General features: G+C 42.4%; 1 protein-coding gene across 1 annotated transcript in view; it reads right to left on the bottom strand.

Moving 5' to 3' along the window:
* The window catches only part of CHRM2 (cholinergic receptor muscarinic 2), a 143005-nt gene extending 116151 nt beyond the window's left edge, over positions 1–26854 (bottom strand). Inside the window, exons 1-2 of the mRNA XM_090287558.1 lie at positions 26637–26854; positions 26214–26376 (exon numbers count right to left, since the gene is read on the bottom strand). The gene's annotated coding sequence lies outside the window, so the exon portion shown is untranslated. The remainder of the gene's footprint in view (positions 1–26213; positions 26377–26636) is intronic.
* Between the last annotated feature and the right edge of the window lie 240 nt (positions 26855–27094).

Below are 27094 nucleotides of genomic sequence, written 5' to 3'. Positions count from 1 at the left end.
ATTTAAAGTAATTAATGATAGTGAGTCATTTTGTTAATATTCTTCTGGTTGTTTTGTAGATTCATTGTTCCTTATTTCTTATCCTGCTGTTTTTGTGTGTGTGTGTTTTGATATTTTTGGGTATTAGTGTGGTTTGACTTCCTTACCCTGTCTCTTTAATAGTTTTCCAATCTGTTCCCTCCTTGCCACTTAGTTTGGAGGTCATTTCCTTTCTTATCTTGTTTACTTACCTGGCCTCCCTCTTTTCAGTTTTCTTGCTAAGTCATTTTGCATTCTTCAGTCATTGTCATTTCTCTCAGGCACCGGTAAATCAGGTCTGCCTCTTGATTAACCCTTTAATGATGCCTCACTTCCCTGAGCTCAACCTTGTTAAGGCAATGTGAATCTTAATAGTCTGTCAGTGCAAACTTATGAAGTCACATCTCCACCAATCACCACGCCATTACTTTAGTCGAGTTGTGCTGAACTACTTTCATTTAGCAAACACATCGGGTTCACTCCTCCGGTGATTCTTCAACCTCGTCTGAAATTCCGTAACCCTAAAGATATTCTTATATATGTTTTCTTTTTAGTTAGAACCATTCTGAATACACAGATATGAGTGCACACACACACACATGCATGCACACACACAAGGCAGAATTACTAACTCTAAAAACACTCAGCCTTAAAACTCTCTAGGTTGCATGGGCTTACAATTTATTAAATAACCTTCCAGCCTGGAGAATACCACACTCTACCTAGAAAATTAACACATTCTAATGAGAAAAGTAGTGTTGCCTTTAGATACACTGGAAGATTTCACTACAATGTTCTCCTACACCTACGGAATGCAGAGAATTCATAAGAATTCAGAAAACCGACATTTATTTGAACCTTTCCTCATCACTGAGAAATCGTGTTGTGTCTCTGCGAGAATTGTGGGGCAGAGCTTCTCTATAACAGATAACTGAGGCTGACTTTCCAATGGCCTCTGAGGAATAGCATCTCATAGGTCTTTCAAGGGTCATCTCATTCAGTCCTCTTCTTTTAATATGAGGAGACTGAAGCCCAGGTGAATGTGGCCCTCCTTCTGAACAGGTCTACTATTATTATTTTTTTTTATTTTCTTTTAGAACAACTTAGAGGTAATTTTCCCACAGCTCAAATGTTTTCATTCCCTTTCTGCATTATCTGTGAAGAGATAAAAAGGTAAGTCCTGGACTATATATAAAGCATGAACAGGGAACAGAAGTTTTATGATCAAGTAAACAGTTCACCCAAGAAGTTCCCCAACCAGACACAAGTCACACATCCCCCCAAATTAATTGATCTCACTGGTAGTCTATAGCTTAAAGATTTGTATGACCAGAAGCAAAGCTTTGGATTCCTAAAATTACTGGAATCCAGTCCATGCTTTAAGTGATGGTGACTATACCTTTTTTCATTTAATTCTTTAATTGAGTGTCAACTTGATAGAGAATATTGTTTACAGGTGCTTGAGCATCCTACTGGGTTCTTTACATTTGTAAGGTGCGAAGGAGGTGTTACAAGTGTGTGTCATTAGACAAAGCCAAGCTGCAACAGAACACAACCACATCAATAATAGTATGTGTCGGCAAAAGGGCCTCTCAATACATTAAACAGAGTTTGGCACTGGAACCTTCTGCCATGAAAAGAAAAAGTGATTTACCCAAAGAATATCATTTTAGGGGTTTGGGGCAGGGTGAGGAGGGTATAATAGCAGAAAGGTTTAAACTGGGTGACTCTTGCTATTGCAACCCAGGGAGATGGATGGCAGTGGGAACATTAAGACCCAAGCTCCATTTGTTTACTAACAGTGTTATTAAATTTAATTTCAGAGAATCCATCGAAGAAGAGTAAACTGAGTTGTAGACAGAAACAGCATAGCCAGAAAAGCAGAAACATCAGAAAATGTTCACAGAACTTGCCTGTCAGTTCTGCATTTTAAATACAGCTCTGCACTGTGGAGAGACAGGAGGGGAATGGGGAAAGGAAGGCTGTAGCTCCAGGCTCACATCAAGAAGAAAAGGATTATATATCGTATTTTATTTTAAGAGGCTTCTGCAAAGTGGTTAAGATGTAGATTTTCATTATGCATGTTCAAAATGTTCATTATTCATTATAGAATACGGGAATGAGACCAATTGTAAGCACACAGTTTTGTATTTCTACCCACAGGCATGAAATGAATATCAAATAAAGAATAATATTGGGAAAAAAATTTTGTATAATTATATGACATAGTGAGAATATATTACTATTATTTCTAGGAATATTTGAATCCATACAGGCAATACATTCTGTTCTAATTTCCTTTGCTGACTCTAGAAAAAATTCTCAAATCTAGGATGCAAAGTGATGCCTACATAGTCCATAGCCCTGTGAGTTAATACTGAATCAACAAAAGCAGTGCAATCAAGCTGAAGTGCAAATGTGAAGCCCATTCAACGACAGAGTCCAGTTTGCTACTTTCCTTACGTCCATACTTGACAACAATGATAATCAGGCGCTATTGAAGAAATACTATTCTTTCTGAAGAATTCTTAGGGACTAATGAATGGCCAGATTAAAGTGTTGGATGTTTATAAAATATAACAGCTTACATATTGTTTATAGTTTGAAAACATTAAGAATATTTTTCTGCTTGAGAAGTAAATGCATACATATTGAAAAAATTAAAATAGAACTCCAAAAATACACAAAGTGAAAGTTCACTTTGAGAAATAACCAATATTACATTTTCTGTATATCTTTTGTGGTTCTTTTTAATCATATGCTATCCTTTATGTGTCTATTATAATGATAGCTATGTTATCATTAGTATCATTCTGTACAGAGTGATCAGAGAAGATATAGTATATCATAATATACTTTGTAATCTCCCATGGCTTTATATAACAATCCATATGAAGAAGTCACCTCCAAGCTGAGGACAATTTGATGATGATAGAACCAAGAAGGGCTAAGGTGGCCTTTTGGTGGGGAACTCTATGGCTTTAGGGTGAAGGAAAAGATAGTCTTAAATTCATCAAGAGTCAAGAGCTGAAGAAGCATATAGCCAAAAAAAAAAAAAAAAGAATAAGAAGAAGAAAGAAAATTTGAGGACATAGATATAAGAAAAGGCAGAATAAAATGCGAGGAGTATTTATGAAGAAGATTGTTTCACATTCATGAATCCATTACAATTACTCCACTGTGCTCCCAAGAGTTCCTTTCCTCCTCATCTACCAACTTCCTTCCTTTTAGCTTCCAAGTCAAAACAACCCCTTCACTCATCCCCTCAAGTAGGCAGGTGTTCTCTCAGTATAACAACAGTTAGAAATTAAGCTGAGATGGTTCTATTATCAGGTAAAAAGCTTCTTTGAAATGCCTACTCCTCCTCCTATGATGGTCTGTGGGACTACAGACATCCACCCACCGGGAATCAAGGTTGGATACAGGAACCATGATGTTCAGTGGTCTCAATAATCTTGACTGAGAGGCACAACATCTTGATGAAGCAAAAACCCAATCAGGGAGCAATGTAGCAAAGGAAAGGTGGACCCGGGTACCCTTCGCCTAACAGGTAACTCCATGGTCTAAAAGGTGAACCAGTGGTAGAAGGAGAGAAAGAAATTCCATATTATTTTGACTCTACATCATTATGGTCAACTGATGGTAAGATTATTTTAACTGATGAGTCCTTCCTGAAGTGCTGGGGCATTACAGGAGGGTAACATTTGCTGCCTGCTTCCTCAGACAAATTTTAACGGCAAGTCTTTGCAGTACCAGTCTAAAAGGATCAGCCCTAGGAAGACCACAGGATTAGAAAAATGTGGGCACCACTGTCAGTCCAGGGCAGGAACCAAGAGGTCAGAGAGTAAGGGGTGGTGAGCAGCATGGAGGACTGTTTCCAGACCTCTGGTGACAATTTCAAGGAGGTCAGTGGATTGGTAGCTTTAAAGAGAGAGCAGAGCAGGATAAAGGGGCTTTTGATTGTTTCATAGCACAGAGCATAAGAAGAGACACCATCCCTTAATTTAACTTCATTATAAAAGAACTGTAGGAGGAATACCATATTATTTTCTCTTCCTTTACTAAGAATACTGTATTATTTTCTCTTCCATCACCTTTAGACATCTTCAAATAGTTACACCCTTTCTCCACGTTGGTGCTTTAGCCTTTATCATTTGGGGGCCCAGCTTAACTTATTGGCACCTCTGACACCTGTTGGTTTGTTTGCTTGCTTGCTTTTAGGTTTAAGCTGTAATTCTCCACCCTGCTCATGCTGTGGATATTTTTGTTTGTTTGTTTCCCTTGAGGTCTGTCTAGTGGTCTGTACCATCTTGATATTCAGGGGCCATCAAGTATGATAGCCCAGCTAGGGTCTCATAAAACCAATATCAGCTCACTGAAGAGTTAGATGATAGTTTTCCTTTATTTGTCACACACACAAAAAGAAATCTTGTTTATTCTATCTTCTTTTTCAAAAGATTTTATTTATTTATTTTCAGAGAGAGAGGAATGGAGGGAGAGAAGAATTGATTGGTTGCCTCTCATACCTGACCCAACTGGAGATTGAATCTGCAGACCAGGCATGTGCCCTGACTGGAAATCAAACCGGTGACCCTTCACTTTACAAGGCAACACTCAACCAACTGAGCCATAGAATGGTTAGGGCCATTCTATCTTCTTAAAGTATATTCTTGATTCATATATAAAAGCAAAGAAAATAACTGATATTAAATGAATTAAGTAAAGCTCAATTTGCCAACTATCAATAATTTTTTAAAAAATAAATTCTCTAAATACAAAAAGAATTAACCAATGCATGTGTCTTTCCCCTCATTCAAAGTCAAGCTTGGCACCTACCTAACACAATGTGGTTCATTCATTCATTCAACCAGTGTCCAGTTCGACTGTATCCTAGATGCCATTTTGGGCCCTGGGGACTCAGCGGTAAATTAGGGAGCTCTTGTTCCTGCCTTCTAGTCAGATATTAAAGACATAAAGTAAAAGTTACATAAGTGACCACATTAAATCCTAGGAAGGCAATAGACGAGGTGCTAGGATGGCTTCTAAGCCAAGCCGTTCTGTTAGACTGGGTTCCCAGGGAGAAGCTTTCCATGGAGCGGCAGGTGGGCAGCCTGAATAGTGAGAAGCATGAGAAGGTTCTCTATGCAGGGACCAGTGATGGCATAGACTCTGAGCAAAAGCCTCAAGGCAGAAGAGGGCCCATCATTAAAAACAAAACTGAAAGGCAAACAAGTGTGGGCTAGAACCTGACAGAGGCAGCTCAAGACAAGACTGGGGAGGTGGGAAGCTCTGGGTCATGCACTGAAGACCATGATAAGGAGCATAATGAGGAAAAGGGAGGGGAGCATTTAAAAAAATGAGTCATCATGAACACTCCCTCCCTCAAGTGATCAAGCTTAGATGAAGGTCATCAATAAGTCATGTTGATAGTGCTGCAGCCCAAGGCAGGCTGCCCCCAAATATTCCACAATGGCAGGTTGGTTATTGTGAAGGAAATTCACTTGGAAAGCAAGCAGGGATGGAAGGACACATTGACCCTCCATTGTCTCCTTGAAGCAGGGAGTAAATTTCCCCTGTGAAAGGTGTTCTTCTTGCTACAACGGGGCTGAGAGAGACATTCTTATCACCAGAGTTCAGGAATTCAGGGCCAAAAAGCCTCTATAAACAAACCTTGTTACTTCTAATATACTACCTCAAACACATTCTCTGTTTAGATTCTTCACTAATGAGCACTCAGATGTAAATTTCTTTGTTCTATCAGTTCTTCATGAATTTTTTGTTTCTATAAAAATTATAACTAGCTGCCTGCTTTCACCCTTTCTCTGAGCATGAGTTAGGCTCTCCCATGCACATGTATTAAATTGGTTTTCCTCCCGTTAATTTGGTCTTGTGCCAATTTTATTAGTTCAATAATAAGAACCCAGGCAGGGTAGAAGGGTGAATGTACCCCTAATCTGAGGTCTTCCTTCCCAGAGAACCATAGCCTCAGTCTAACCATGAGACACCAGACAAACCAAAATTCAGAAGTACTCTACAAAATATCTGGCCAGAACTCCTCAAAGCTGTTAAAAACACCGAAAACAAGGAAAGTCTGAGAAACTGTCGCTGTGTCAAGAGCCTACACAGAAAGAAAGGACAAGTATGTTTATCATGGTAAATGGAAGAGATCTCAGAGAAAGGATATTAGGTGAAAACTTAAAAAAATCCCAATAAAGTATGGGCTTTCATTAATAATAATGTATCAATATTGGTTCATTAGTTGTGTCAAATGTATCACATTAATACATTTAACAACAGGGGAAATTAAGTGAGGGGTATATAGGAACTCCCTATACTATGTCCATTAACTCTGTACTTATCTGTTAACTCTAGAACGATGCTACACTTAGCAAACCAGTGATAGCAAACTGCTGGTGGTGGTGGTGCCATTTCCTGAAATGAGAACGGCAAGGACACAGAGTGGGGATGGGTGCAGAGTGAGAGGAAACAGGTGTCAGGAGGTGGCAACATTTTCCTCTGGACCACTTTGAGTCAGAGACGTGGTGAGGCATCCAAAGAGAGATGCCGGGCAGGTGGGAGTGGCATCGCAGTGTTATTTACAACAGCCAAGATAGAAGAGAAACTGAAGTGTCCATCAAGAGATGAGTAGATAAAGAAAATATGGTACATATATATATAATGGAGCATTACCTGGCCATAAGGAAAAAAAAAAAAAAGAGAAGAAGGAAATCTTACCACTTGTGACAACACAAATGGACCTAGATGGTATTATGCTAGGTGAAATAAGTCAGACAAAGAAAGACAAACACCATACGATTTTACTGAAACAAACAAAACAGAAATGGACTCATAGATACAGAGACAAATGGAAGGTTGCTGGATGACAGGGCGGTTGGGGGCTAGGTGAAAAAAAGGTGAAGGGATTAAAAGTAAAACTGGTAGTTACAGAACAGTCATGGGGATGTAAAGTTACAGCGTGCAGAATATAGTTAGTGATATTGTAACAACTAGGTATGTGCCACGTGGGTACTAGAATTCTCAGGGGGATCACTTTGTGAATTACATAATTGTCTGACCACTGTGCTATACGTTTGAAAGTACTATAAAATAATAAACTTTACCTGTATTGAAAAATGAAAATAAATGAGAGTAGAATGATGGTTGCAGGAGCTCATGAAGCTGAAACGGGGTGTTAGTGTTTAATGGCTAGAGAGTTTCAGTTTGAATGTTGAAAGTTGGGGAGATGGGTGTTGGTAATAGTCACACAACAATGTGGTTGTATTTAATGCCACTGAACTGTACATTTCAAAATGGTAAACTGTATGTCATATATTTTTTACTTCAATAAAAACTATAAATGGCTCTGGATAGCTGGAACACAAGTACTTATTTTCTAGTATCCCTTTCAGTATTATAAATGTAATAACAAAGAACATCAAAGTCTACACCAAACAAATGAGAAGTGCTAAAAAGAACAATCAAGGTCAAGAGGGGCAGCTGGTCTAGATGGAAAGTCAAGGAATGGGTCCCTGAAGTAGTGACTCTCAGTGTCCTTTCCAGAATGTCTTTTCTTTAAACACCTCTGACCTCCTCTATGACGACTCCTAAGGATGACAATGAGACGTAAGAACAAACACACAAAGGTGCATTTGAACCCTAGCTCCAGTTCTTACTGGCTCTGTGATCTTGTTCGTGGTACTCAACCTTTCCACACATCGTTTTCCTTATCCGTCAAATGCGAATAATATTTATCTCGAAGATTTTGGGGAAGACCGATTAAGGTATGCATATGTATATGTGTTTGTATACCTTATGTATTTATAAAACATTTGGACCTTAAGATATACTCAGTATGGCAGATCTAACTACTGTAACAGTGTCTTTGGATAGAGACATCTGTTATAGTCTCTCCGGGTGGGCAAAGTCTGTTGCAAACCTTGCACCCACTCAGGCTGGAAGGTTCCATTGCTCAATAGAGCCAGTCCTATGGTCTCTGGCTCTGGGGTGAAGGCAGTCCTCTGGGCTTCTCCTTAGAACACCCCGGTGAACAGGGTGTTTCTTTCTGCCTCTGAGTCACAAGTTCTCACTACCTGCGGAACATGGCAATTTTCTTTTTTGAGACTGGACATCCTTTGGGAATTCTGCAAAGGAAAACTACTTAATTTGAAAGGTAGCTAATGGTCACAAAATACACTGTTCAGAACCTTCTTTTTTCTCAGAGTATTAAGATCGATACCAATAGTCAGTTATTCTCAGCTGTGCGCACACAGCCGCCCACTGCCTTGCACAGAGGCAGTGGCATGAGAAGCACAGAGGTGACACCAGTTCTGGTTCCACATGCCCACGTCTTTCCTTAGATGACATCTCTGCCACCTCCTTCCCCGTGCGTCTCATCAGGATACAAGTCAGAACTTCCGAAAGTTATATTTAAGTGCAGACTAGACATTTCTTTATTCTCCCCATGATGAGAAATGGACTCTCAGTTTCAAAAAAAATCCCTTGAAAATATGGCAATAACTAACCCATGGCCCAAGTTTATAAAAAAATACCTATGGGAATATTAATTGTAAAGTTCATGCTGGTCTTTGATGGAAAGCAATTAGGAACACCTGGATATAATGGATGTTAGGGCAGGGAGAGTCCTTTATTCCTCACTGGGTGATCCTAGTCTACTGAGGACCAATGGCCAAGGTGTCACATCTGCTTTATGTCTGTGAAATATCACTGGTCCAACAGGAATAAGTCAGTCTAACAAGATGAGAAACATAATTTAAAAATACATTCAGCATATATATATATATATATATATATATATATATATATATAGCATCCCTGTAACAGTACTATATACCTGAACAAACCAAATGAAAAGGGTTGGAGGTTTTATCTGAATCTTAACTTTTTTGTGAAAGGTAAGAATAATTTTAGTGCACTCATTTGAATAGCATTTTAAGCGTTTCCAAATTGTTTCCAAATATATTTCTACTAATTCTTGAATAAGCGTATGAAGTCAGAAGTATAGGTGTTGGTAATACAGAAACAAAGAAGCTGCAGGGTTAGACAATGTCCCAAGGGCCAACTTTTTGGAAAAAGGCGCGGTGCACTTGGATTGGAAAAACGGATCCATTTCCTGATTTTTTTCATAGACTTAAGGTTGAGATTGGGTAAACTCTCAAATACTCATGTCCCTCACCTGGAAATCAGCAATAACACCTACCCGACAGGACTGATCATGGGACAACAGATGCAAAATTCAGTATGAAAGCATGAAGGCAGTAAATATTCAGCAGGTGTAAAAATGGTTATTGTCTCCCTTAGCTCCAGAAGACCTGGGCATGCTTCAAAGTCAAGTCAAGTGTAAGAAGAAGCAACTGCCCAGGAGACACAATGCTCCCTGCAAAGGACTAGAATTTGGTGATAGTTGAGCACACCACCTCACCCCGCCAGCCTTGCTCCTCAGACAGAATACATCTACCTGTCAGTGTTGAATATTGTCACAAAATTCAAAAGCAACAGTTCTGAAGGAAATGAGGATGGTACAAATCGGGCTATGAGGCAGAAAAGTTCTTTCCTTGAATAGGTGATCACTTTTAATTGGAAAAATCACATCACCATTTCTCTGAAGCTCCCAAGTTGCTTTATTAACAAGTGTACGTATTCTTCTGATTTTCCCATTGGAGGAAATAAAGCAGATCAGAGAAGCTGTGAGGCACAAAGCTCATCCACAAACAGGCTGAGGAGGAAATGCTCATCCCTCATAGCTCAGAATTCGTTTCCTAGCAGAGAGACCTTTGGCCCTGGAGATTGAGGGCAGATGATTGGTGTCACGTGAAAAACGTGATTTCTCCTCATCTATGTGATTCATTTCTGAAAATATGCTAAAACAGTTCTCGCTGAATTCTGTTCCTTCCAACACCACAGGTCAACAGTTCACTTTAGGCTGAAGCAAGGATGAAACCAGGCAGGTTTTCAGAGGTAAGTCATCTCTCCCCAGTGCAGGTGGGAGCTTGGCCCTGTATACTTACAGAACATCACAGGGAAGAGCAGGATTCAACCTGTATCCATGTAAAAAAAGTAAAACCTTTCTTAGGTTCCATGTTAGGGACCCACAGACCAAGCTACGACCTGATGCTCTAGTTCTCTGCGGGTGATGGCAGCACTCAGAGCTCAACTGGCTAAAGACAACGGAGCAAAGCAACCTGTCCAGCTGAGCCATGGCCAGGAAGAGAAAGGGGATGGAGGCTGTTCATCTGAATTTGGCCCTGAGGGAACTGTATGTACCAGGGAGTCCTACAGAGCTCTCCTCGGGGCTCCCAAGGATACCTTAAGCTCCACCCAGGGAATTTTCAAATCCTGTAGGTAGCTGTCCTTCAGATCTGCTTTCCTTACCATTCCTGAGCTGGGGTTGTCTCAGGGAATCAAGGGTGGCCATCGAAGCACTCCCTAAAACAGAGAAACTTTCTGCTCCACATCTGTTTCTTCAAATGTAAAATAGGGCCACGGTTAGAGCACAAGGTATTTCCAAATAAAATTAAATATAGAAATATATGTATATATTTATATATATTCTCCTAAGTGTCCTACAGAGGGAAGATGTCTTGCCGAGATCAAACATTGGAGACCCCTTCCTCACCTCCCCTGAGTGATGCTTGTCTTCCTTCAGAGGGAGAGAGACTCCTCATGAGGTTTTGAGTTCCACAATGAATTCCCTATTCTTTGAGGGTGAGTTGATTCAAAAGAAGAGTTTGGACCCAGCATTCTTAGTTTACTGCTCTGTAACCCACCTAGAGGATTTATCATAGATGAGTTTGCAATTGACTTTTGTTACTCACACAAGGTATTGCTGGCAAGAACACAGTGGGTTTCTGGGAGGAAGGATGGAAACACAGCCAGAATGGCATGGGGCCTTCTGAGTTCTCGTTCAAGCCGGACCACCTGGACGAGGCATCTCAGTTCGCTAATTCTGAATTCCCTCAGTTTGTTTTTTATCAACCTTTTGGAGGTCTTGTTGAAATAAAATGAGGTGATGGATCTGATAATATATTAAAAACTGGAAAGTGTTTTTAAAACCCAGTATTGTTTATTTTAAGTCATTCACTAACCTACAAGTATGACTTCAAGAAAGTGGGAGTCAAGCCCAAGGAAGAAGAGATGGACGTGTGTCCTGAAACCCAAAGTGAGACACCTGATCCACTAGGTACATTTATGGACAAGGTAACGCGGACCTTGTCAGAGCTGCCACAACAGGTCAAGTCTTCTTAGCCCCACCCACACGCAGTCAGGTCACTGTGCTTCTGCACCTTGCCTTAGTTTAATTTGGAACCAAGTAGACCTAGTTACACTTTGAGAACTACAAACACCTGTGAAGCTCCTTCTAAAAGAGGGGTGAGAAAATGTTGTTGGAAAGCACCGGATAGTAAATATGATAGGTGTCGAAGGTTTTATTTGGTCTCTATTGTGTATTCTTTTTTCTTTATCTGTTTTTTTTTTTTTCATTTGCAGTATTTACACACCCGTGTCTCAAGAGGCTGAGATGACTTAGGAGATATGTAATAAAAAAGAAGGAAAATACATAAATTGAGGAAACCAGAGGGATGCAAAGCAAGAGCAGGAACATATTACAATTAGCAGGTCGGATCTCTAGTATGTTCTACCTGCATATCACTCTGGGCCTTTCCTTTTTTAATAAGCCTTTAAATAAGGCAAAAACATTCTTGGCTCGAGGCCATGCAGAAACAGGTTAAGAGCTGTATGTGTTGGGCCCCAGGCCCTGATCTAAAGCAATGTGATGATAAGCTTTGAGAACTCTAAGGCCACTTGCGAATAGAAAGGGTCATTTGCTCAAACACACGCTATTCTATTTTGACCTCACAAAGTGACCTTGACATGTTTTGACACTTTTCTTTTACTCTGTTGTCATAGTCATTGCTTGATAAGTTATAGTACAGTTACTCCTCTCACATCTTACACACGACCATAGTTAGAATTATTTTATGTAAATGTCTGCCTTCAAAACACCTTATATATAACAAATAATTATAATGTTCGTTGTTAAAGCCACCTAATCTATGGTTATCTTTGCTATAGGGCCCCAAGCTGACTGAGACATCTCCATCCATCCAGGGATATCCAACTCACTCTTTGAATGACTCTATTGAGGCCAGCTCCAGCTGGGTGAGTCCCCCTTCTCTCCGACTGCAGGAGACCCAAGGCCACTATCACAGCACTTGTACACTGGGCATCACTGTTTATTCCTCATCCTTATCTCCCAGGACAGGCTGGAGAGGCTGGGATTATGCCTAATTAACATCAGTGTCTTTGTATCCTAGAGGTCCAGCAGAGTACTTGGCTGAACCTAATTTTGCAGCAATAAAGGTTGAAGAATAAATGAGTAAACGAGTATTTTCAATGTTGTCAATATCTGCCCCTTAGAAAGCACCCACGTGTGCTTTCGATGCAAAAGCTGTTGAAGGGAGTTAGAATGAAGACGTGAGAATGATACTGATGTATATATTTTTTAAGTTTTAAATACGAATAATGCCCCCTTCACATGTAGATAGAGGACAGCTCTAGAGTGTGAGCTCTTTCTCAGTGGGGGTGGAGTTGAAGGGCATTCCAACATCTCCCCAGCTCATCTTGTGAGCAAGCTCTGTGCCAGCTCCCTGGGGAGTCGCTAGGATTCCACATACGAAAAATGTGGGAAACGCTGGGGTCAGATATTTTTCTCCCTTTTTTCCATCGTTAAGGCGCTACAGTCTGCCCAAGAAAAACTGTCACTCTCCAGATCTTTTTTTGAGCCTCTATAAAAGATGAGTGAAACATTTTCTAAAACGGTGGGGGCAACTTGGCTTTTAGTCCCCTTGAATGCAGTTTCTCTGTAAACCAAGTCCCGTCTGTCCTCTCGCCACGGCGCACTGTACCAGCTAACGGCGCGGGCCTGCTGGTCAGCGTGGGGAGCTCACATCGGAGAAGCAGAAAACAAACAAACCAAACAACTTCCTGTGATTTTGGTGGAAATATTCCCATTTTAATTTTAGGTTTTCATTGAGTGCGAAAGTCTCCTCCAGCGAGGCCAGATAAGCAGTTTTACTGCCTGCCAAAACATCCTTTGATTTTTGTCACTGAATAGCCCCTGAAGAGAACATGGTATTTACAAACAAGGTTTCTGGCCTGTTCCCCCACACTTCCTTGTCCTCTCCCCGTTTCAGACACCTCTTAATATAGCTTTGCAAGTGGCCTCCCAGCATTCCCCATGAGCACATCACGTTCCTATGTGAGTGACAGTGGCCTGAGAGAGCATTCTGTCACCTCACTGTGACTTTCTCTGGACCATGAAATGCTGAGTGTCCCAGACAATACCAGGTCCTCAACTCACTACCCACTGCTTCTCCTTTTCACTTTCTTCTCATATAGAACCAAGCAAGAAGACAACTGAAAAAAAAAAAAACATGGGCATGTCATTTTGAAAATATTTGTGGTGAAGCTGGTTACGTTTGTGGTGAAGCTGGTCAAGACGAAGGCATCTGCCATTTGGGAAAAAAGTACATCGGCAGAATTAGTAGAGAGGAGAGCAAACTACAGCTTTCCAATGCATTCCTTTTGCTTACTTTGAAGGTACTGCATGAACAGGTTTTGCCAGTTCGTCAGGAGCTGCAGCCATAGAGTTTCCTAATGACCCCATGAAATGGGGAAGCAAGAGAAAGAAGTGGACTTTAATATTGTTTTCTAAAAGGCTTCATCTATCATACTTCCCTCTGCTTTTCAAAAGTCGTGATACATCTTCAGAGAAAAATACGGTGTGGTTTTTTTTTCTTTCAATTATTCTTTAGTATATAAATTTAAAAGGTTGAGTTGATATCTTTTTAGAAGCAACAACATTTTAAAAACTATTGGTCTAAATAGATAGGCAAGGATTAATGAAAACTTTAACTATGTACATGCAATTCAGCAAGAATGAATAGACGAAGTCTCCAAAACTTCTGGAAAGCAACAAAGGAGATATTCTCGAGATTGGAGCAGCTCATTGAACCAGGGTTGATTCTCAGCAGGGACCCAGAAGAATGACATGTTCTGATAGGTTGGCCCCATGTCCTATCTGTCATTAAAGTTTTGACAATTACTTATGTTTGAACTGCACAGCCTTATCACTAACTCATAAGACACGTTAGCAAAACATCAGAGAAACAGAAGAGGGGAGACAGAAAAAGAACCATAAATTTCACACAAATAAGGAAGAATAACTAGTTTTCTTTTTTTAGCTCAGATCTTTTTTAAAAGGAATTAATTTCTGGAATTAAAAATAATCATGTGGAATATTTCAAAGGGGCAGTCACAGTGGGGTGATAAAACGGGCAAAGAGCTGGGTATCAAGATGTCCAACCCCAAATCCTGATTCTATCACCTCAAATCACTGTCACTCATAGGACAACTTGTTACTATTTCTTGGTCACAGTCTCCTTAACTGTAAAACAAAGGTGTTATGCTATGTGATGTTGAACATTTCGCTACGTTCTTAAATCTATAAAATTGAAGGAACTAAAGGCAAACTGACGATGGTACAATGGTCTCCGAAGCACATATTCTTTTTCTCAATTGTTCAATTACAGTTTACATTCAATATGATTCTGTATTAGTCTCAGATACACAGCAAAGGGGTTAGAAAGTCACATACTTTACAGAGTACCCCCCCACTCCGCCCCACTACAAATACCCACCTGGCCCCACACATATTTAACTTGATATTATTGGCTACATTCTCTAGGCTGTAATCTCCATCTCTGTGGCTATTCTGTAGCTATCACTTTGTACTACTTAATCCCTTCACCTCCCTCCATCAAACACTCAAGTCACGGAAAGAGGGGCAGAGGCTGAGAGCACAGGCCTGGTGTAGCTGACCAGGCTGCAGCAGCGCTATCACGGGGGTGTTTTAAACCCACACAAGAGGGTGAAAATGGGGGACTGTGGGGCCACAAGCATAGTGTTGTGCACAGAATAAATGTTCAGTAAATACCTATTGGATAAATAAGCAAAAAAGCAAATAAATGAGCGCTCTGATTCTGTGCATGAGACCAAAGCCAGAGTATGGCAAGTTATCCAGAATGGCACAGAAGTTCCTGGCATAGATTGTTCTTTATCTTTAGTCATTTATCTTGTCCATGGAGTCAAGCAAGAAGAGTCAAGTGACACTGTGACTCCATCCTAGTGTGGAAGAAGGAAAGTGACTGGTGATCTGTGCTGGTTAAAATGGGTTTCAAGTTCTGTTACACATCAAAACAAACAAGGTGGGTCCCTTTAAAAGTTTATGATCTAGATATTAATTAGATTCAATTTAAATAAAGTAAAAATACTACTAAATACCTACAAAGGTAGCCCATACAAATTTTTGCTCAGGGTTAGACGAAGTATTGGTTTCAAAAGCAGAAAAACTTGTCAGGAGCGTAGATTTATCCTGAAAGAAATTTTTTTACCTAGAAAGAGAATTTCATTGAGCTGTTCCAGAAAATGATAATTTGCTATTATGAAACCAAAAGAAGAATAGATGAGGAGAGCAAGAAACTTCAGACTTCTAGCAGACTGGTGGCATAAAATCATCATTTTTAAAAACACTTACTGGGCTCTGGAATGTGACAAGAATAAAGACGGGCCCAAGATACAATGCTGAGAAGAATTTAGAAAGTAAATCTTACCCATATAGAGCAGATGTCTTCTAATGAAACCAGAGAAGAGCAACAACAATGTCATTGTATAAAGGAGTTAAATACTATATAAGGTGCCTGTGTAAGTTGAAGATCGGGGCCAAGCAAAAATATTAAAAATTAAGTATAAAAAGTGGGTACCATTAGGTGTCCAGCACAAAGGCCATGTCTGAACAGCTAGAATGACTACAGCAATGTATTAAATAGCACGGATCTTCCTAAAGGCAGAGAACAGAGGAAAAGGCGCAACTCAGAGGAGTCCCGAACGGCCTCTTGGGATGTCTCTTATCTCTCAGTAAGCATACTCCACTGTTGGTGAAACAGATGGAGACTTACAAATGCACCTTTTAGGGGTCAGGAGAAGTATCTGGGGTACGTTCTTGGCTTTTTGACTTAGCTTCATCATGAGCATGATGGCTAGGGCTTGGAAGATCAGGTGGGAAAGAGAAGTGGAAAAAAACCAGCTCTGTCTGGGATGTCCTTTCTTCCCCCTTCTTATATTTACAGACTCAAGGGAACAGAGAAGCTGCCGAAACTGGATAAACTAACCATTTAAGTCAGCAGAGGAGTGAAGATTTTTGTTACCTTAATTCCAAAAACAAAAAGTAAATCTTGTGAAAAATATAATAATGAGAAAATAAAAATCATTAAATAAAAAACTACAAGATGCCAAGCAACTATGCTCTTACCTTGCTAAGTGTTGAAATAGGGGCATGGTGGATTAAAGCAAAAAGAAGATAGAATTAAGATATTCAGAACATAATGAATTCTGTGACTGTTATTAGAAAGTGCCAAAATTTAAGAAAATTAAAATGTAAAATTAGAGAAAATCAAATACTGTACAAAAATAAAATAATATAGTATACACGATGAAATGGAACAAAGCACTTCTCTGATGAATAGCTAAACTTTATCTTCAAGAGCTAAGGGAAAACATGTACAGATTTAATGAAAATACCATAGAAAAACTAATGCAATGAAATATTATTCATCACTAAGAAGAAATGAGCCCTCGAGCTATGAAAAGACAGGGAGGAAACTTAACTGCATGTTACTAAGGGAAAGAAACCAGCCTGAGAAGGTTGTATACTGTATGATTCCGAATGTATGATGTGCTGGAAGAAGCAAAATTGCGAAGACCGTAAAAAGATGAGATAAAGAGGGAAGCACAGAGGATTCTTAGGGCAATGAAACTGCTCCTTACGGTACTATAGTAGTGGATATGTGTCTGTACATTTGTCAAAATTTATAGGACCTACAACCCAAAGAATGAACACTCAGAATAATGAACTTCAAGGTGATCACGCTGTGTCGATGCCGCATCATTCATTGTAACGAACGTATCACTCTGGTGCGAGATGCCAATAGCGGCGACAGGCTATCGGCATATGGGAGGGAGCGTATGGGGAAACTTTCTGTCCTTGCTACACAATTTTGCTGTGAACCTAGAACTACTCTTAAAAAGTCTATTTAAAGAGATCAATGCAGCAAGAACAGTTATCATTCAATAATTATACACAGTAATGAGAGAAGCAGTTTGAATTTTAGATACCTAAGTAATTGCTATGGCTTCATTTTCAAAGATATTGGCAAAAATAAAATAAGAGCACATGGGAGTTTGGAAGAAAAAATAATTTAAAAAAGTAGCCAAGTAAGTATTTGCTGCAAGTGGAATGAATCAGTCACACAAATTATTTTTGAAAATCAAACAAGGATAACGACCTGTGGAAAATCTGACCAATATCTGGGGTAGTGCTTTCAATGATCTGAAATGCCTAAGTCTTAGGGAAATTGGCTAACGGATATAGTCCCCGTCCATTATTTTTGAAAATGCATCTCACACCAACCGGTGTTGAAAAATAGGAATTAAACAATACCTATTGAAGGAGAAGAAAACAAGGCTGCCAGTTACAGCCAGCTTTCTAGATTCAATGTCTACTAAAATAGTGGGGCTAAACCAGAGGGAAAATATAACAAACCTTAGGTATTGAAAAAGCTGCAGAGAGGTAGGAGCAATTAAGTAGCTGAGGACTGAGGAACGGAAGAAAGATCCAAGAGGAACAGACCGTGGGAACTTGCATTGTGATAAAGAAGCTACAATAAGCCAGTGAACATCAAAGGAGAGACATTTGACAATCTCTCTTCCATGTAGACGACTCCAGGGATTATATCTGAACATTTCAATGACAGAAACATATCACTTTATATTGTCTGACTATGAAAACTTGCTGGGAAATAAATGTGACCTCCTTTCCATATGCCTGCTGGAAAATAAAAATAATTTGAATTTTCAGTAAACTCTTACAGAGATAGAGGCCAAGGTATCCCTTTATAAATGAGGGAATTTTAAAGAGGCATGCCAAGGATGTGAATTTCTTGAAGAATGTGTTATGTAACTAACAAACTGCAAAAGAGAGGAGCAATTACCACTTTAATTAATTAGGGCTCCATTGTGGCTCCCTTGCGAAAGATTATCCTTGATTAAAAGTGTCAGTATGTAAAAATATGGACTGATATGGAAATGTAAAAGTGTGAAATTTCAATTAATTGTAAAAAATTAGCTGGTATTATCATTTACCTATAGACACTAATGATTCTCGAGTGACTTGGGACACAAACAGAGTTGATAGTGGACATGTAAACAGAAACAGAATTAATCCACTGATGGTCCATCGCTCAGAATAATTAGCTCCTTTGGCCTTTTGTGTTATATCTGCAATGCAGAAGTTAAACATTAAGTCATTGCGACTGTTTTTTGCAGAGACATGGAAAAGATAGAACAATATAAAATAGAGGAGATCAAATATTGTTATTATCACATAGTGTTTTTTTACAGTCAACAGAAACATTCCAACATGTATATGTTTTATTAATAGTCATAAAATTTTATTTTATGCCTTCCATAGCTGGAAGTCTTACTAAGACTCTTTCCTGTCTCTGTGCCTAGAAAGAGCTCCCCAGGGTCGATGAAGGAACGAGTGTCTGCAAATGTGAGGACTACAGTGAGGCTAAGCCAGGAGGTGAAGTCGGTCAAGACAGAGTCTCGGTCTCACCTGACACTGACTCCTCTGGCGTAAACTGTCGTCATGGTTCCATTTTCTGAACTCTGACTCAAAGCGCGACATGCTTCTATTTCTTTTTCTTCCCTCTATTTCCTTCGCTTTATCAGAATTGGATGTCGAACAATGCGATACTCTTTTAAAGAAACTGCTACGGAATAGTAAATAAAACTACCCAAAACCAAATGTTTTAAACACACCATTGAGGCTAGACTTGAGGCAGATGTCTGAAGCAATACACTCGCTCTTAGACCCTGAACGAGCCATTTAGTGTCAACAGGCACCAATTTCTTCACTCCTGAGAATGCAAGACAAACATTTCCCACACAGGGCTGGCTTGAGGTATGGGAATAATAGCTTTAAAGGAATGGCACAGGTCCTAAGCTTTGGTAGACACTTAAGCAAGAGCAGTAGCCATTTCATTCTTTCCATTGTCATTATTGTCACAGAAGAGTATCTCCTCGAAAATTCTGGAATTTTCCCTAACAGGGAAATATCCAGTCATGGAAAATCTCTAGTCATTCACACTTTAAAATAAAGGCAGAAAAGGAAAAGAGAGAGAGAGAGAGAGAGAGAGAGAGAGAGAGAGAGAGAGAGAGAGAGAGAGAGAGAAACTCATGCACTTGGACAACAATGTGGTGATCATGAAGTAGGTGAAGGTGAAAGAAGGTATAGGAGGGATAAACGGTAATGGAAAAAATATAATAAATTCAAAAAAATAAGTTTAAAAATAAAAGCAAAATTGTGACTCCTTGTTTACCTTTAAGTGACACCCAAGAAACAGAAATTAAACCTACATCACCCACGCTCCCCAGCCTTCAGTGCTCCCATCACACAAATCGAGGGAGAAAAGAAGTCTGTCATATTCGGCTTACACATGAAGAGAGAGATGCCCACTCTGCTGATAAAATCTGATGGAAAGGTCATGTTGAGGATGAAACAAGAAAACAGCAGGCAGGTCTGGGCAACACTTTGGCCTTGGGGCTACTCTTTATAGTCTTCTAAAATGAAGCCAAGTGCCCTGAGTCTCTCTAAAGAACACAATTAAGTAGAGTTTCCCTATCACTTTCCATGTTCATGCTGCTTCTATGGCAGAAGCCTCTTCCCTCTGGAACAGTGTCAAGGAAGGCACAAAGTACTAGAAAATCATCATCGTGTTCAACAGTATGATCCATCAAATCATTTCATGCTCAGCTTTTATGAAGAGTGGGGAAAATTAGCCTTCAGGTAATTCTTTAGCTCCCCATCTTACTCCTCCTAAAGAGATCCTCAGTAGTTAATTAAATAATCAGGAAATAATAGCCTCATCTTCCTATATTATTCCACCTTGTTTATTAGCTTGGCATAGCTGAGGAGGTAAGGGAAAGCTTCTTTGCTTTATTAAAGGGGAAGAATTATCTTCATGACCAAGGGTGAGCAATAACATCAGGGGACATCCTTATGGCTTTCCTAGTCCTGGAGGAGTTATTATGTTATATCAGTTACTGGGGATCATCACAGTACACCAACATTTTGCAACAGTAATAGCAAAATGTATCCCCATTAACATTTCAGAAGATCCCCTCATTCTCATGAACCCCTCCACCAGGGCGGGGAGAGAGGAATAGGAAGGTGCCAGGTGCTTGGTCTAGCCAGATTAGTCATGAAAACCTAGACAGAACACTAGATAGGAGAGAGCACAGAGGAACTTTGGTTTCATGCAGAGAGCTTCCCAGAAATACACGGAGAGATGGCCTGGCAAAAAGACTTTGATCACTTACGGAAGATCTCACGTGGGCTTGATTTCAGAGTTTCTCTGAGACCGTTCAGAAACAGTGAAGAACTTTTAGTAAGAGAATGGCATGTTCAGATTTGCATTGTAGAAAGGTCATTCTGGCAGGGCAAGGCACGGGCTGTATGAGGGAAAGGCTGGAAGTGGGAAAGCAATTCGAAACCCAAGGTCCTGGTGGTAGTCCTTGCAAGAGACGTTAAAGGTCCGAAAAAGGGGTGTGGATGGAGAGGGGGATGAACTCTAGACAAGCCTCAGTGAAAGTTTCGGCTTGGCGATGACCGTTAGATGGTGACAGTAGGATTCGGAGTGCAGAAGAAAGAAGACATGTTTATGGCATTATCAACCTCACTTCCAATTTGTCACATAATTTGTGATTAATAATAATGTGAAGATTGATATTACTGTTCACAAAGTAATATAAAGTAAGACTTCCGAGTCTCTTCCATAACAGAGCAACAAGTTATATGTATAATATAATGTAAAAGTATATTATACATAAAATATATAATATATGAGATAGAAGAAAAACATTCCCATTCTGAACACAAAAAGACTTCCATTTTAAAGTTTTAAAGATTTAAATACATAAAACATTCCATTAGACTCTTCCTCCAGAAATATCGCAATAGAATCTCCTTGTCTCCTACAGAAATATTTTCAAAACAATGTTCAACACCTAAGGGGATAAATATCCCCCCTTTCCCGTAACTTTCTAGAATTCTACACAGTAAACAACACTTAATATGCCCAGTCAATAAATGTCTTCTACTAATCTATTTGTTTAAAACATACTAATTGAAAGTCTTCTTGCTTTTCTCCATTTCATGTTATAGTTGAAATTCAAAGTTTTAAAAACGATATTCTTGCCCTATCCAAAGTAGTGTGCTTCCTGTGACTGAACACCAGAGGGCATCATTCAGTGAAAGCCTGGATTCGCGAGAGAGGGAGAGAAGGAAACCATAATGAAAGAAACTGATTTTTTAGTGTGTACCCTTATCTACCATGAAACATTACCATGGTAACAGCACCAGTTAAGATGACTGTATATTTAGGTCACAGTATAAAAGAGGAATCTTGAACATGTTGGGGGTGAGGGGAAAGGAAAATAAAGTAAGACAAGACTATATGAAGTATAGAAGCAGGCAAATGAGCCAGAATCTGTATCACCCTTTCCTAATAGCAGTTTCCCAAAGTTACATTATGCCTTTCAAAGCAAAGGGTGGGAAATACATTCTCACTAAAATTAAAAGGTGCCCTGGAAATTCACACCTGTAAGCACCAGCAATCTTAATACACAAAGAGGAATCCATTCAATATAGCAAAAGAAGGAGATGACGGGGCTGGAGGTTGAGATGCGCAGCTCTTGATGAGGCATCACGTTGGAAAAGCCTCTTTTCCCACTTCAGCAACACATATGATGAGTTAAACGGGAAGATGTCAAAATTCTCTTTCATCCTTTTGCACCAGACAAAGAAAATTTAGTATAGCTATAGGTAGAAACAGCATCTGCCAAAATGTAAGGAAACTTTGGTGTCCTCGTTTTCCTTTGCCAGAGGCAATCACTGATTAATCCGAACCAGTGCGTTGCGCCAGCTAAGAATCTAGCGGGCTCTGAATCTTCCTTACTCAGGGTCTAGGGGATCTGACAAGAATATGCGGAATTGAATTAAAAGGAGAAGAACATCGTTGGACCCTGAACACCGCAGCTTTGATTTTCCAAACACAGAATGCACAGCTCAGCAACAATTCCTAGAGCCAATCAGCACAGCAGAAGACAGACTGGAGTCCCACAGGCATGTGGTTGAATCCAGGGGCTGCAACTTACCAGCTGTGTGATTTGGGGCCATTCCCTGACCCCCTGGACTCTGGTTTCCTCATTTGTAAAATGGGAAAAATAACACCTACTTCACAGGATTGTTGCAATGAGAAAATTGATTCACCTATTCACACATTTAACAAATACTTAATAACCACCTAGGATGTGGCAGATACTATTTTTAAACAGTGGGGACAAAGCTCTGAGCTAACAGATAACATAATACATGTAAGGTACTTAGGACAGTGCCAGGGACTTAGAACACACTCTTTAAAAATGCAGTTCTAAGGGACAATGACCTGTTTCCTTTGTACCACACGAAAGGCACTGTACTAAAAGTGCCACCACCATCACCACCACATGACCCTGCTGAGCTTCAGGGTTTGCAATCAGCACACTTGCCTGCTCTGACATCCCTAAATCAAAGCAGCCCCAACACCTGCCCCATGAACCAAAGGTCAACAAAGTAGGGACAGGAGGGAGGGACTGAAAGCCACAGGGAAGGTATTTAATATATGTATCCACTGAAGAAAATCACAGTCCCCATCATAAAATGCCCAACCACTTCAAATATAAGTTTAAATGAAGAAAACCAGTCCTTCCAGGGGACTGGATAACAAAATGTTTCTCTCAGGCTCTTGATCCTACGGAGTAAAGGGAAGAACTATTTAGATACGATTAGGAGTGGGGCTTGAGTGGTCAGGTTTAGACAATTATGAGAGGTATTTTCTCCCCATACAAGGACTGGGGCCGGTGATGGAGGTTGTGGCTGTTAATAGTACAGCCACAGGTTCCTACACTTTTTTCTTTCTTTTTCTTTTTCCCATTTCCTCTTCAGTTCCCTTTCTTCTACTCTCCCCTCTTCATCTTTTGCACTTGCGTTAACTTTGTTCATTGCTGTGGGTCAGAGAGGCATGTGCCTCCTAATCGGCCCACCAATTCTCCTCCCCAGAAGGGGGTCCCATGCTGGCAAGCCAGCTGCAGACAGCCGTTTTCTTCCCTCCTCTGAAGCTGCTCCTCTCCCTTCTGTGCCCTTGAACCTGAGGGCTAGCTGCCCTGGAGGTGAAATTAGAAAATTCCTACTGAATGTAGTAGGTCCACCTGCCTGCAGTCAGGGGTTATCTGGGCAAAGAAGAGCATAGGGTCACATTTTGAGCAATGTAGTTTTTAATGTGAAGATAGCAATCTGTGCTCCCCACAGGATGAGAAACTGTGGGGACCCTTCCAAAGGGTCCATCCTGAATTTTGGGTCCCAGGATTCTCCCCTCTCCCACCTCATTCCCATTTTACAACAGTAAGTGGACTTGGCTGGAACTTCTATGCCTTTTTAGGGTCAAGTTTTATTTTTCAGTCTGCACCGGCACACTTGTTTAACTCAGTAAAGCATATAGAGTCCACAGAATTTTCTTATCTCTGTCACAACTGGAACACGTTACTAATAATAGTGATAACAATAAAACTTGACCCGGCATTAACTTACTGCTTCTTGAGTCCTTGGCTGCCAAATGCTGCAAACTGCGACATTGTCAGCACAAAATTCTTCCGTTTACTTGACAAGTCTCAAAAGTCCACTTTCCGAATTGCAGCCTAAGGCAGTTCGCAATGTGGAGCTGTCTCTTGGCCAAACAACTGCTTTGCTTCCTTGATTATCGGCGCCCTTGTTGTTAAAGCCCCAAAGATCTCTCTCACCCACACACCCCTAATTGTAGTTTCTAAAGCATATCATTGTCATGATGATTTGCTGATCAATAAAAATGTGCACTATATACATCCTGCCATATGCTTTCCAATACTATGTGTACATATATACAGACTGCCAAACAAATAACAATGCCTGGCCTTTGCCGGGCCCAGTATCAGACGTTTAAGATCTGCCTCACTTACAGTGCCCTCTTCGTTCTGGTAAAGCAGAATGGCCCGGAATGAAGTGGGATGCTGGTCCACTCGAGACCCAGCCATCTGGACCTGCCTTAGTGCCTAGAAAGAGGCTGCCCACCGCGGGGGGCTCTGGCCTGAGGCGGGGGGAGGGGGTTTACAGGTGGGTCGGGGCCTCTTGATGCTCAGCACAGCCATAGCTGGAGGAACGTTTTCCCCCAGAGCCTCCCCGCCCCCTGCCGTCCCACCCCCAACCCAAATGAGAGTTTTTCTCAGGTCTTTCCTGTCGCGCCACGCTTTCTTTGGAGACTGGGTTGGCTCGGTTCTCCTCTGGCTCAGTCCTTTGCGGAGCCAAGGCGGGGGCTGTGACCCTGACCAGCCCTGGCCTGGCCGCAGGCGCCCGGGGCTGCGAAGCCCGGGCTGAGTGAAGGAGCGGGGGGCGGTGTGCGGTAGAGCGTGGGGACGCGTGTTTGTGCTTCTGGCTGCGTGTACTAGGGGACGGACGCGCCACCAGGCTGGCTGCCAGGTACCCACTGCCACCCAGCGCTAAGGAAAAGAGCAAAAAAAGCAAAACCAACCAGAAAAAGAAGAGACAAGGAACGGGAACTAGAAAGTCAACGGGGGGGGGGGGGGGGATCCGGAGCTTGAGGACTGGGAAGCACCGTGCTTTGGCTGGGCTGGCCACGCCTGGGCGGGCAAACGTGGAATCCTTGGTGGCCTCAGTCACGGACGTGCGGGGGCCCTGAACTGGCATAAGGACACCTGGGGGCAACTCGGGTGAGATGTCGGCGGGCAGCTGTGCGTGCCTTGGGTGTCTGCTCTCCTTCTCCGCTCTCCCCCCGCCCCTATGCACCGCGGGGATATCGTCACACAGGCAACAGCCCTGGTCTCATGACCTGGGACTGGTGAGCTCCCTTGGGCGATTTTGTGGCTCAAGGCGACGGCGGGAGGGTAGAGAAAGCAAGAGGGACACTGGAGGTGGCGAGGCAGGGGTGCGCTGCTCTCTGGGTCAATAATTCGGGGAAACCCTCACCTCCAGAGAGCTCCCCTAGGCGAGCCTCCTCCTACCCTGCTGCGAGCGCCCCAGGGCTCGAGCTCACAGGTGGAACGCCTGATCACCCCTCGAGGGTTCCGAGCGCACCTCGGGGGTGCCGCAAGCTATAAGTTATTCGGGATTGCCTAGGTCCGCAGGCGCGGACAACCGGGGACATCGGGTTGGGGGTGGTGACCCTGTTATGACCCAAGCCCTGCAGGGGTGGCCCAGGGCCTAGTGAAGTGGGTGTTGTCAAAGCCCAGGCACGGTCTGGACCTCGCGAGCTCCAGGCTGAGACCCTGTCCCCGAGCCGAGGCGGACAGCCGACCCGGGTATGGAGCTGATACGGGATGGGGTGACCGAAGGCTACCCCCTCCCCTGTCCTGGGACCATGAACTCATGCCTACCCACCCCCCTGCTCCTTGGTCGTGGTCCACGAAGCGCAGCACCAAAGAGCGGAACCCGGGCGAGCTGGGCCTCCACCCCAAACGCCTGGAAGATGTGGCCAGACTCCAGGAAGAAAGAAGCGTGAGGGGTAGGAGAGGGCAAAGCTCTCCTTGTCTTTTCCGTGACGGCATCTCGGGGAAGGAAAGGGGGTCGGGTGACAGCGGAGGGGTGGGGGCTGGAAGGGGTAGATGTGCCCGGCAAGGCGCAGCTCGCAGGCTGCCTTCCACCTTCCACGGGACTCGGTGACCCGCGGAATCACACCCCTGCCCCACGCAGGGCCTCCTTTGCCCCTTCCTGCCAGACCCGCCATCACTGCCCTCAGCCCTGCAAGCCTCAGGAGCCAAAGTTTCCGTTTGAGAATCGGCACTTGTGGAGGACCATCCTTCTGTTTCCCAGCCCTCAACCACTCCGCGCAGAGTCCGGGAGATCTGGAGGGAGCCCTCTGTGGCAGGGATCCTGGCGCGAACAAGCCGAGAGCTGGGCAGCGCAGAGCTCTTACCTGCTGCGGGTTTGGTTCCAGCTGCCTCCCCGGACTGCGATTTCCCTGGTGCAGGATGGCCGGAGCGAGAAGCCGTTCGCGGGTTCGGGGCTGACCGGCTCCAGTGGGAGCTGCGCAGGGCTCAGAGTCCTAAGCCCGCTGCCGGCTGGTTTTCTCCCTTGATCTTGAGAGAGAAAAGGAAGATTAGTTGATGCCGAGACACCCAAAGAGGGGGCGGGGGGTGGGGCGGGGAGAGAGCGGACCCAAAGATTCGGGTGAGAGCGGTAGGGCTCTGGCGTGCGCGACCAGAGTCGTGCGCCTCACTTGGGTCCTAGTCACTTGGCGAGACAGGAACCCCTTGTCGGTTTAGACTGAAGTGACTCTGATGCTGCGCCCGTCCTCCACAGCAAACCACCCAAGGAGCAGCAAAGAGGACTTTCAAACCTGGCTTTCAGGAAGATGAGTCTGAAGAACAAAATAGAACCAAGACCTGGGTGGACTGGCGAGCTGGGCGGGATTCATTTCTTCACCCAAGTGCTCGGGGAAGTAGTAATTAGAGTCGCGGCAACACCTACTTCGGTGCCTGTGGCTATTTCCTACTGGGATTTGCGGTTGCAAGACTCTGGCCAGACCGCAGGCTGGCGTTTGCGCGCGCGTGTGTGTGTGTGCCTGTGTGTGAGCGCGCGTGCGCTCCCTGGAGTGAGTCTCTGCAGCCAGAGCCTTTGCTATTAGAGCAGGAGAGCGGGTCTCTGGTCGTGCGAGTATGTTCGATTAGCTGCAATGGGCGGACAATTTCTGGAGAGAACATTTACAATTTTCTTGCAGTATGACAGGATTAATTGCTGTTGAAGGCGCTCCTCCAATGAAATCGCCTCTGCTCTCTGATTTGGCGGTTTTTCTGA

This window comes from Furipterus horrens, unplaced genomic scaffold (genome assembly GCF_987537825.1).
Source record: "Furipterus horrens unplaced genomic scaffold, mFurHor1.1.pri manual_scaffold_9, whole genome shotgun sequence".
Classification (NCBI taxonomy): Eukaryota; Metazoa; Chordata; class Mammalia; order Chiroptera; family Furipteridae; genus Furipterus; species Furipterus horrens.
This window is presented reverse-complemented; position numbering and strand designations above follow the sequence as displayed.